The sequence below is a fragment of the Conger conger genome, chromosome 8 (assembly GCF_963514075.1).
Source record: "Conger conger chromosome 8, fConCon1.1, whole genome shotgun sequence".
Classification (NCBI taxonomy): Eukaryota; Metazoa; Chordata; class Actinopteri; order Anguilliformes; family Congridae; genus Conger; species Conger conger.
The window spans coordinates 59,416,089-59,428,195 of NC_083767.1; positions in this window are offsets into that span (position 1 = coordinate 59,416,089).

The window sequence follows — 12,107 nt, forward strand, 5'->3', positions numbered from 1 at the left end:
TGGGTGATGAGCACCATCCTGAAAGCCTGCCGGTTCATCTTGTGCATGCCCTCCCTCACGCTGTCCCCCGGAGCTGGGCGCTTCAGGGCCCTCAATATGGAGAGGCTGCAGAAGGTGTTAAGGACCAGCATGAGGAGGAAGGGGGCAATGAGCACTTCAATAGGGAACATTGGGTTTGAAGTTATAAAGATTGAACTGATGCTTAGTGCCACCAGCCAGTTGGCTACAGAGCCCATCACCTGATACTTCAGGTACTTTGGTGCACTGATCTTCAGAAAGACTATGGGGTGGACCACCGCTAGGTAACGCTTCACACTAGTGCAGCTCTGGAACAGTGACCATCCAACCATCATGAGGCCATTGGCCAGTAGCGTGATCTGTAAAATGAATTGTTTTTGGCAGTACAAACCTACTGCCATTAAAGGGCAGGCCAAGCAGTATAGAGTCTGTATAAAAGTAGCATTAAGAGAAAATATGTCAGATGTCACCACGCCTGCACATAAACTCTTCGCAAATAGAAACAGTAGCCACGTATTGAGGGGCACGCCCCCCAGGAACATTGTGACTGAAATGGCTGTACCAAATGTCTTTGAATAAGCGAGGTCATAGCATTCATAGAAGGGATGAGTTGCGTTGTTGTGGAAAGTGGACGAAGAGTTTGAGGCTTCGGCAGATGCAGCCATTGTTGAACCAGGAACAGCTTGTCTCATGTACCTGTGGAGCAGTAGGAGAGGAATGTCATTTGTGTTTCTGTGTAGCAGAAATGTTCAGTAATACATATTGTGGCGACATTCCAATGTTATTTGGCTTTTCTAGAAAAAGGTTCCAGTCATACTGCAAGCAATCTTACTGGTACCATCCCTCGTTTGTTGCTACTTTGCTAAAATGAGCATTTTCTTGTGCGTAATTCATTTGAACATGGTTATTTTCCCCACAAACCAATTTGAACCATCCACAATGCCAGTAATGAGTGACTTGATTAAATGTGAATAACTGCTACTTAATGTTACGTCACATAAAATTTTCTTTGGCAGATCCTTTCATCCAATGGGGCGCATTCATCAATATTTTCAAAAAGACGTGTGTAAATTTCTGAACAATCGAAAACGAATGAACAAATTCCGCCTGATTTGCCAAAAACGAAGAGACAGCTTTTTTCAGTTCCACATGTGTATGCCAATAAATACTAATGAATTGTTAACGAAAAGCTCTTTCACAGAACCTGTGATTAGCATAAATTGGCACCCCTAAAATTCCACATAAGGAGCTTGGAATTCCATTGCAGGCAATTTAAAGAGATAGCCGAGAAAAGTCAAAAGAAAAAAAACCTCCCTGAAGTGGAGATTGCAGCGCTGTTCATGGAAGTACAAGCCAAAAAACATGTCTTATTCAGTGGTGTAAGCGGTGGATTGTCAGAGCTGGGGAAGACTAAACACTGGCAAGATATATCTGTCTCGAGTTCCATATACTTATGAACAGTTAAAACAAGAATGGTTTGCCATCAAACGGGGAGGAAAAAAGAAAACCTGTTCCCAAATTAAACACATCATCCACAGGGGAAGGTCAGAGTTTGGCCCAGTTATGGAAACTGGAGGAACACATTGACAAAATCATAGGAGAGTCGTTGCTGATCTGGAATCACCCCAGAGGGTGGCAGCGATATGTTTTCCAGTCCTTGCACAGAGCCACAAGGAGGTGTCTGGACAGACTGAACCAACTCACAAGCCTCAGTAAACAAATTGGCTCGGTCTTATATGCTCTCTCTGAAGTGCGCCATGCGCCACATCTAATAAAGAAATAAATGTAAATGGAATGTAAAGAGAGGTCCACCATAGCAACGAAGCCTAAGCAAGGAATGATTTGCCCTAGTTATAGCAAACTTGGTTTACTTTCTTTATGGAATTTATATTCAACTCTAATGAAGTATTAATTAATTAGAATTACCCAAATGAAGCTCAACACATATTAATTTCAACATAGTTGTGATTTAAATATATGAAAAATCATAATATTCAATTGGCTTAATAATTCCAATAAATTTGCCACTCATTTTAAGATCTAAATAAAATATTAATGAATGGAATAATAAAAGCACAAAGCAGCCATGTTTTTTCATTTACACACACGAAACAATCATTTCAGACCATTCCTGAAATCCGTTCTGATCCTACTAACAAACTGACAAACATAAACTTTGAGAAATCCCACCACATGATTTGTGCAAATGCATTTATGAATGATTTACGATAAAAATAATTTGGCTCATGTTTGATAAATGAGGTCCAATAAGTGTATAACGAAGGTCGGTCCATAAACGACAGAGCTCAGATAGGGGAGAATGTGCATGAAGTATCAGTTATCCATGGCCATGGATATCAGGTCTAGTCGCCCCAGAATACTTGTGTGCTTCTGCAGAAACTCGAATGTACATTTTCAGCGCATAGATTAACATCAAATAAATTCATTAAATCATGGTAAACTGCATCAAAATCGTGAAATCTTTTTGCAGCCTTTTATTGCAACATTTTAAGCATATTACAACAAAAGAGCAACATCAACGTCCACAGAGGTACAAGAACAAACATGGATACAACAAAAATATGAAATATGAAATAAATAAAAATATGTGGTATATACAATTAGGGGATTTAAAAGCAATGGGAGATGTTGACTGAATTCAAATGTGTTGTCATGTACTGGCCAGCATTCAAAAGATGATTGAAAAAATAATTACTGCATTTGAACTACTGCAAGCAATGGTTTCCATTTGTGGTAGATTTGAAATTTGTTGCAGGCTCTTGGGAACCAGTTGTTTTAAAACTAAATTGCACATACAAGCGATAGGTAGGCACATATACATTCTACATTCATTACACACAGGTACCTCTTATACAAGGCACTGAACAGTTCTATTATAGGCACATTTACTGTGAGCAGAGACAGTGAACAAACAGTCCTATAAATACTGTCCTGCTTTCTACAAGGTACATTAAAAAGATTAAAGTTAATTCATTTGAAATACAGTGAAATTAGCTGACCATTTTTTGGATAGACCAACCACTGTGGCCAGTAGATGAAAAAAGTTAGCTTCTTGCAGTTTGTTACCCTGTCTGTTCCAGGTTCAGGCAGGGACACACCTGGCTTGGTGGCATTCGGCTGAGGGACAATATGGGCTGAATGACTGGGGTGACTCCAATGAAAGTATAGGACAAAGCATAGCCTAAGCAGACCTGCTCTTCAGATAATCCCCCATGTTTCAGAAACCCTGTGCAAATTAATGGTAAGAAGTTGAATGTCACCAGCAGCTGGGTGATGAGCACCATCCTGAAAGCCTGCCGGTTCATCTTGTGCATGCCCTCCCTCACGCTGTCCCCCGGAGCTGGGCGCTTCAGGGCCCTCAATATGGAGAGGCTGCAGAAGGTGTTAAGGCCCAGCATGAGGAGGAAGGGGGCAATGAGCACTTCAATAGGGAACTTTGAGTTTGAAGTTAAAAAGATGGAACAGAAGCCCAGTGCCACCAGCCAGGTGGCTACAGAGCCCATCACCTGATACTTCAGGTACATTGGTGCACTGATCTTCAGAAAGACTATGGGGTGGACCACCGCTAGGTAACGCTTCACACTAGTGAGGCTCTGGAACAGTGACCATCCAACCATCATGAGGCAATCAACAAATAGCGTGACCAGCAAAATGCTCTGATTTTGGGAGTACAAGCTTACAACAAATATAGGGTAGGCCAAGCAGTATAGAGTCTGTATAAAAGTAGCATTAAGAGAAAATATGTCAGATGTCACCACGCCTGCACATAAACTCTTCACAAATAGAAACAGTAGCCACGTATTGAGGGGCACGCCCACCAGGAAGCCTATGACTAAAATGGTTGTACCAAGTGTCTTTGAATAAGCGAGGTCATAGCATTCATAGAAGGGATGAGTTGCGTTGTTGTGGAAAGTGGAAGAAGAGTTTGAGGCTTCAGCAGATGCAGCCATTGCTGAACCAGGAACAGCTTGTCTCATGTACCTGTGGAGCAGTAGGAGAGGAATGTCATTTGTGTTTCTGTGTAGCAGAAATGTGCAGTAATACATACTGTGGCTAGATTCCAAACTCATTTGGCTTTTCTAGAAAAAGGTTCCAGTCATATTGCAAGCAAACTTACTGGTACCATCCCTCGTTTGTTGCTACTTTGCGAAAATGAGCATTTTCTTGTGCGTAATTCATTTGAACATGGTTATTTTCCCCACGAACAAACTTGAACCATCCACAATGCCAGTAATGAGTGACTTGTTTAAATGTGAATAACTGCTACTTAATGTTATATTACATTTTCTTTGGCAGATTATTTTATCCAAGGGGCTTTATTTATCGATATTTTCATAAAACTGTGTAACTTTCTGAACAATCAAAAATTAACTAACAAATTCCGCCTGATTTATCAAAAAGGCAGAGACAGCTTTTTTCGGTTCCACATGCGTATGTCAATGAATACTAATGAATTGTTAACAAAACACTCTTTCACAGAACCTGTGATTAGCATAAATTGGCACCCTTAAAATTCCACATAAGGAGCTTGGAATTCAATTGCAGGACATTTAAGGAGATGGCCGAGAAAAGTCAAAACAAAAAAAACCTCCCTGAAGTGGAGATTGCAGCGCTCTCCATGGAAGTGCAAGCCAAAAAACATGTCTTATTCAGTGGTGTAAGTGGTGGATTGTCAGAGCTGGGGAAGACTAAACACTGGTAAGATATAGCTGTCTCAAGTTCCATATACTAATGAACAGTTAAAACAAGAATGGTTTGCCATCAGACGGGAGGCAAAAAGAAAACCTGTTCCCAAATTAAACACATCATCCACAGGGGAAGGTCAGAGTTTGGCCCAGTTATGGAAACTGGAGGAACACATTGACCATATCTTAGGAGAGTCGTCGCTGATCTGGAATCACCCCCGGAGGGTGGCAGCGATATGTTTTCCCAGTCCTTGCACAGAGCCACAAGGAGGTGTCTGGACAGTCTGAACCAACTCACAAGCCTCAGTAAACAAATTGGCTCGGTCTTATACGCTCTCTCTGAAGTGCGCCATGCGCCACATCTAATAAAGAAATAAATGTAAATGGAATGTAAAGAGAGGTCCGCCATAGCAATGAAGCCTAAGCAAGGAATGATTTGCCCTAGATATAGCAAACTTGGTTTACTTTCTTTATGGAATTTATATTCAACTCTAATGAAGTATTAATTAATTAGAATTACCCAAATGAAGCTCAACACATATTAATTTCAACATAGTTGTGATCTAAATATATGAACAATCATAATATTCAATTGGCTTATTAATTTCAATAAATTTGCCACTCATTTTAAGATCTAAATAAAATATGAATGAATGGAATAATAAAAGCACAAAGCAAGCCTTACAGCCATGTTTTTTCATTTACACACACGATACAATCATTTCAGATCATTCCTGAAATCCGTTCTGATCCTTTACTAACAAACTGACAAACATAAACTTTGAGAAATCCCACATGATTTGTGCAAATGCATTTATGAATGATTTACGATAAAAATAATTTGGCTCATGTTTGATAAATGAGGTCCAATAAGTGTATAACGAAGGTCGGTCCATAAACGACAGAGCTCAGATAGGGGAGAATGTGCATGAAGTATCAGTTATCCATGGCCATGGATATCAAGTCTAGTTGCCCCAGAATACTTGTGTGCTTCTGCAGAAACTCAAATGTATATTTTCGGCGCATAGATTAACATCAAATAAATTCATTAAATCATGGTAAACTGCATCAAAATCGTGAAATCTTTTTGCAGCCTTTTATTGCATCATTTTAAGCATATTACAACAAAAGAGCAACATCAACGTGCACAGAGGTACAAGAACAAACATGGATACAACAAAAATATGAAATATGAAATAAATAAAAATATGTGGTATATACAATTAGGGGATTTAAAAGCAATGGGAGATGTTGACTGAATTCAAATGTGTTGTCATGTACTGGCCAGCATTCAAAAGATGATTGAAAAAATTATTACTGCATTTGAACTACTGCAAGCAATGGTTTCCATTTGTGGTAGATTTGAAATTTGTTGCAGGCTCTTGGGAACCAGTTGTTTTAAAACTAAATTGCACATACAAGCGATAGGTAGGCACATATACATTCTACATTCATTACACACAGGTACCTCTTATACAAGGCACTGAACAGTTCTACTACATTTACTGTGAGCAGAGACAGTGAACAAACAGTCCTATAAATACTGTCCTGCTTTCTACAAGGTATATTTAAAAAATTAAAGTTAATTCATTTGAAATACAGTGAAATTAGCTGACCATTTTTGGGATAGACCAACCACTGTGGCCAGTAGATGAAAAAAGTTAGCTTCTTGCAGTTTGTTACCCTGTCTGTTCCAGGTTCAGGCAGGGACACACCTGGCTTGGTGGCATTCGGCTGAGGGACAATATGGGCTGAATGACTGGGGTGACTCCAATGAAAGTATAGGACAAAGCATAGCCTAAGCAGACCTGCTCTTCAGATAATCCCCCATGTTTCAGAAACCCTGTGCAAATAAATGGTAAGAAGTTGAAGGTCACCAGCAGCTGGGTGATGAGCACCATCCTGAAAGCCTGCCGGTTCATCTTGTGCATGCCCTCCCTCACGCTGTCCCCCGGAGCTGGGCGCTTCAGGGCCCTCAATATGGAGAGGCTGCAGAAGGTGTTAAGGCCCAGCATGAGGAGGAAGGGGGCAATGAGCACTTCAATAGGGAACTTTGGGCTTGAAGTTATAAAGATTGAACTGATGCTTAGTGCCACCAGCCAGGTGGCTACAGAGCCCATCACCTGATACTTCAGGTACTTTGGTGCACTGATCTTCAGAAAGACTATGGGGTGGACCACCGCTAGGTAACGCTTCACACAAGTGCAGCTCTGGAACAGTGACCATCCAACCATCACTAGGCCATTGACAAACAGTGTGACCAGCAAAATGCTCTGATTTTTGGAGTACAAGCCTACCACAATTACAGGGTAGGCCAAGCAGTATAGAGTCTGTATAAATGTAGCATTCAGAGAAAATATGTCAGATGTCACCACGCCTGCACATAAACTCTTGGCAAATAGAAACAGCAGCCAGGTATTGAGGGGCAGGCCCACCAGGACGGCTAAGATTAAAATGGCTGTACCAATTGTCTTTATATAAGTGACGTCATAGCATTCATAGATGGGATGAGTTGCGTTGTTGTGGAAAGTGGAAGAAGAGTTTGACGCTTCAGCAGATGCAGCCATTGCTTAACCAGGAACAGCTTGTCTCATGTACCTGTGGAGCAGTAGGAGAGGAATGTCATTTGTGTTTCTGTGTAGCAGAAATGTGCAGTAATACATACTCTATCTGAATAAATATTCGTGGTGGCTGCATCCCATTATCCCAACTTGTTGACATTAAATAGGCAACAGTTTCAATGCTATCAGATAACAGACTAATACAGAAATGTTTTTTATGAATTTTGGGAAATATTGTACACAAACGTACAGGTACTCTCCCATGATGGTTGCTATTTAGGCATGAAAAACATAGTGGATGATACGTTGAAATAATTTGTAACATCGCTTTGAACAAAGACTAAAGTATTGTTGCAAAAGTAGTAAAAAAATTTGGGCTGAAGAATAGGTGTGGCCCCAGGAGAGCAACACGTTATTGATTCGGTGCTTGAGATTAACAAAGCCACATTGAACAGCGCTTTGGATAAAGGCGCTATATAAATGTCAACCACATTGAGATTCACAATTACAATTGATTGACAATCATTATTCTCCTTCAAAGCCAAAATATACCTATTGGATGCTGCACATATCACAGTAGTACTGTATCAGTCAGCACACAATTATCATTTATTCACATTACTGTATTCGCAAATTTAGCAATAGATGAAGATTAACATAGAAGTCAGCGCTTCTCTGAAACCAATGAACTTACCACGTTAGATATTTTTCCTTGTTTTCACCCTTGCAAATTCCTCAATAATGTCTGTAAAGTCCAGCAGCCTTTTGCACCTATTCACGAGGACCCAAACAGCACCTGAAGCACAACTACTACAGTTTTACACAAGGTTATGCAGGCAAATCTCTATTAAATCTGCTGGTCAATCTTAACATTAATTAAAAACTGATACCCGTCTAAATAAAACTATGTGTGTACGTGCGTGAACAATTTTACCAGGGACACTTTTGACTTAGCTGTATAGTTGGCCTGCCTGGTTTGTAGTCTCTCGTTAGCAACAGCTTCCCCACCACCCTGCCACAGGGGAGCACCGGTACCATGTCACTGTATGCTGAAATTTATCGTTTCTGTATGCTGCAATCTTAGGTTTTCATGAAAACTCACACAAAAACCAAAGCTGATCTGGAAGTCATTTCACATTAATTTGTCATGAAAGTCGCACCGTTCGGAACACGGTGAGTAAATGTTACCTGACATAATGTCCCCATTTTAGGTTCATCACCTTTACTTGGGCATGACCCTAACCTCGTAAATTTGGGATTTATGTTTCATACTTCTTCAGCTTTTGACTTTTCAGATTTTCGACTTTCGTTTTTTCCTGATGACAGACGACATTTCCCAAATAGTTATGAATATGATCCTTGAGCCCCAAAGGTCCAGACAAGGGGCTCCAAGTTGGTAGTGTAGCAAGCACAGTACAACAGAACTCTCCAGGAAGTTTCTCTTCATTAGCTTAGCTAATTCATTTTTTTATCAAAGACTGCAATTATTACATACCATTTTAAAGTATAATATAATAGAGTCAGTACTTTTTGTATTTAACCAGCGAATGAATATTAAGCCTGTTTTTGAATGGCATCTTGAAAGTGTAAATCTAAGGTTGGCTTTAAACTAAATCTCCCGGCAACAAAAATAGAAAAAACTACTTGAGGCTGAGGAGATCCTGAGCTGAAAATACAATCGCCAAGGTAACAACTGCGATTAGGTAACAACTGTGATTAGTTAACAACTGCGATTAGTTAACAACTGTGATTAGTTAACAACTGTGATTAGGTAACAACTGTGATTAGGTAACAACTGTGATTAGGTAACAACTGTGATTAGTTAACAACTGTGATTAGGTAACAACTGTGATTAGTTAACAACTGCGATTAGTTAACAACTGTGATTAGGTAACAACTGTGATTAGTTAACAACTGCGATTTGTTAACAACTGTGATTAGTTAACAACTGTGATTAGGTAACAACTGTGATTAGTTAACAACTGCGATTAGTTAACAACTGTGATTAGGTAACAACTGTGATTAGTTAACAACTGTGACTGCGATTAGTTAACAACTGTGATTAGTTAACAACTGTGACTGCGATTAGTTAACAACTGCGATTAGTTACAACTGTGATTAGTTAACAACTGTGATTAGTTACAACTGCGATTAGTTAACAACTGCGATTAGTTAACAACTGCGATTAGTAATGCTGCGTTCCATTTACCTCGGAAGTCGGAAGTCGGAGCTGGGAATGACGTCACACCCGAGTTGACCGCATTCCAGTAAACAACTCGGATAACCAAGATGGACGCCTCCAGTGCTATTGTTGCTATCGTTGTAGCCATTGTTAGCAATACCAGTTGAAAACACCACATTACACGGTATTCTGTACATACAAACACCGTAGTAACATGTCCACAGATAGACGTTGGACAGTACTACGTATACCACTTATTTAATTACACAAAAACAAAACAGAAGCGCTAAATAATACATTACGAGAGATTTTATTAACCGTTGACGCACGGAGCAGCCATCTTGGATTTCTAACTCGGGGTTACTCAGTTCTTCCGACTTTCCCAGTCGGAAATCCCACCTCAGGGGGCGTTCCAGTTGAAATGTCCGACTGGGAACTCGGAAATTCCGACTTCCCAGTACAAATGGAACGCAGCATTAACAACTGCGATTAGTTAACAACTGCGATTAATCAACTGATGTATTGCAGTGGGGGATTGACAGTCTGAAGGAATCGATTGAATTTGAAGAATTTAAAAGTGAAAATGGAAGAAACTGTTACTCATGTAAAAAAAGGTTGCTACTGGAGATGGAGAACGAGAAGATCCAAGAACTCTCATGCTTTAAAAGGCATTCAGGCTTGGACTGGCTGAAGAACATGGCAGGGATATTTGAAAGAAAGCTATCTCCATTTGCCAGGAGACTGTACCGGACTACAAAGTCATTAATTCTAAGTGTTCATTGGCTCGGGAAACTACAACCAGACGGTCGTCCAAGAGGTGTTATAATTCAATTTTTGATGAGTCACTTTTCAGACTCTTTGGAAGGCGAAACACTCTGTATACTTGCAAGAAAAAAAGTTTTGCTTCAAGGAAGACTTCTCCCGAGCAAGGCGAAACCTGCTTTGGCCGTTAGTGGAAAAGGTCATGTGGATGTGATGCTTTGACTTGTGGAAGAGCCTATGCACTTGTAAATCGCTTTGGATTAAAAGCGTCTGCCAAAAAGGACAGAAACACTGCGTTCTTCATTCGATTTTTCCTCCTACCGATTAACTTTGGACCCAAGGTTTCTTTAAGTCCCAAGACTGTGTCTATTTGTTCGTCAGAGCTATACAGGGAATTCATATACAGGGAAATCATATCATATAAGTAAAATATTTGTGTCATAGCATAACCAGCACAAATAATAATGGTTGCGTTATGACTTGTTTGTTTTATATTATTTGAAAATACTTGTATGTTTTAACTATTTTCATGTAAATAGAAAATAGTTTAGATAGTGTGTGTAAGTCTCCCTCACACGGGGCACCTAATAATGGAAGGATTTTACACTATATGAAGTAGTGAGGATGGCTATTGGAGATGTATACATTACATTACATTACATTACATTATTGGCATTTGGCAGATGCTCTTATCCAGAGCGACGTACAGTTGATTAGACTAAGCAGGAGACAATCCTCCCCTGGAGCAATGCAGGGTTAAGGGCCTTGCTCAAGGGCCCAACGGCTGTGCGGATCTTATTGTGGCTACACCGGGATTAGAACCACCGACCTTGCATGTCCCAGTCATTTACCTTAACTACTACGCTACAGTCTACAGTATGTATACGTCTCATGGCATACAAACTGTAGGGAATACACCCCTACACTTATGTGTTGATTGCGTGGATTGATACATGCAACGTTTCCGTACTAATAATCCTCATCTATGGTGCGAATTCACGGCTATGTAGCAGTATGAATGCAAAAAGTAATCAGTCTCATAGGGTTACTGTTATCTAAACTACCAAACCAAAAATGTGGAAATTTCATTAATAATTACATTTACAAATATTAATGGTCAAGCATATTCAGATAACCTGAAGGTTGGAAGCTCCTCTAAAGACTGATTTGACTCGGCTCTCATGTTCATGTGACACCAATAAAATACATGTATTAAGCAGACGTACAAACACAGAACATAAACAGGGTTGAGCTAACGGGAAGTAAGGTAGGATATGGTATAGGTTTGCCAGTGCACACGCGTGTCCTTTGTCTGAACAAAGGATGGAAATGGGTGGTAGCTAGTGTAGGCCTGCATGGCGGAATAAACTAATGCTACTGCTATCACTCGACAACGAGCGTAGCTTCAACTCAAAGTATCACAGCACACGGCTAGTAGGTTATTCACAACTATCAGCTACGCTAGTTAGGAGTTCTGAGTGAGTGTTAGAGTTAGCCGCAAGGAGCGAGAGGCTACATGTGCAACTTCACTCTGTACACACGCGTGAACTGATTCACGGAAGTATACCGCCAGCCGAATACGTTATTCAAATTATGAAACGAAAACAAATGTAAGAACACAGATTCACATTCATCAGTTAAGACTAAGCTAAACACTGGCTATGCCCGAAATGTTTAGTCTTGTCTAGTCTTACTGAGTCCACACGCATTTCTGGTTCCAGGAATGGTGAGAAGCGGCAGAGGAGCCGTGGGGAAATGCACGAAGCTGGGGTGTTCCGTTCCGTTCGTTCACTGAAAGATGTTCGCTGGTCCTTTCTCCGTGTGGAAATGTTTCTTAGCTGCTGTCGGAGGTTTGCTGTACCTTTCCATGTGGTCAGC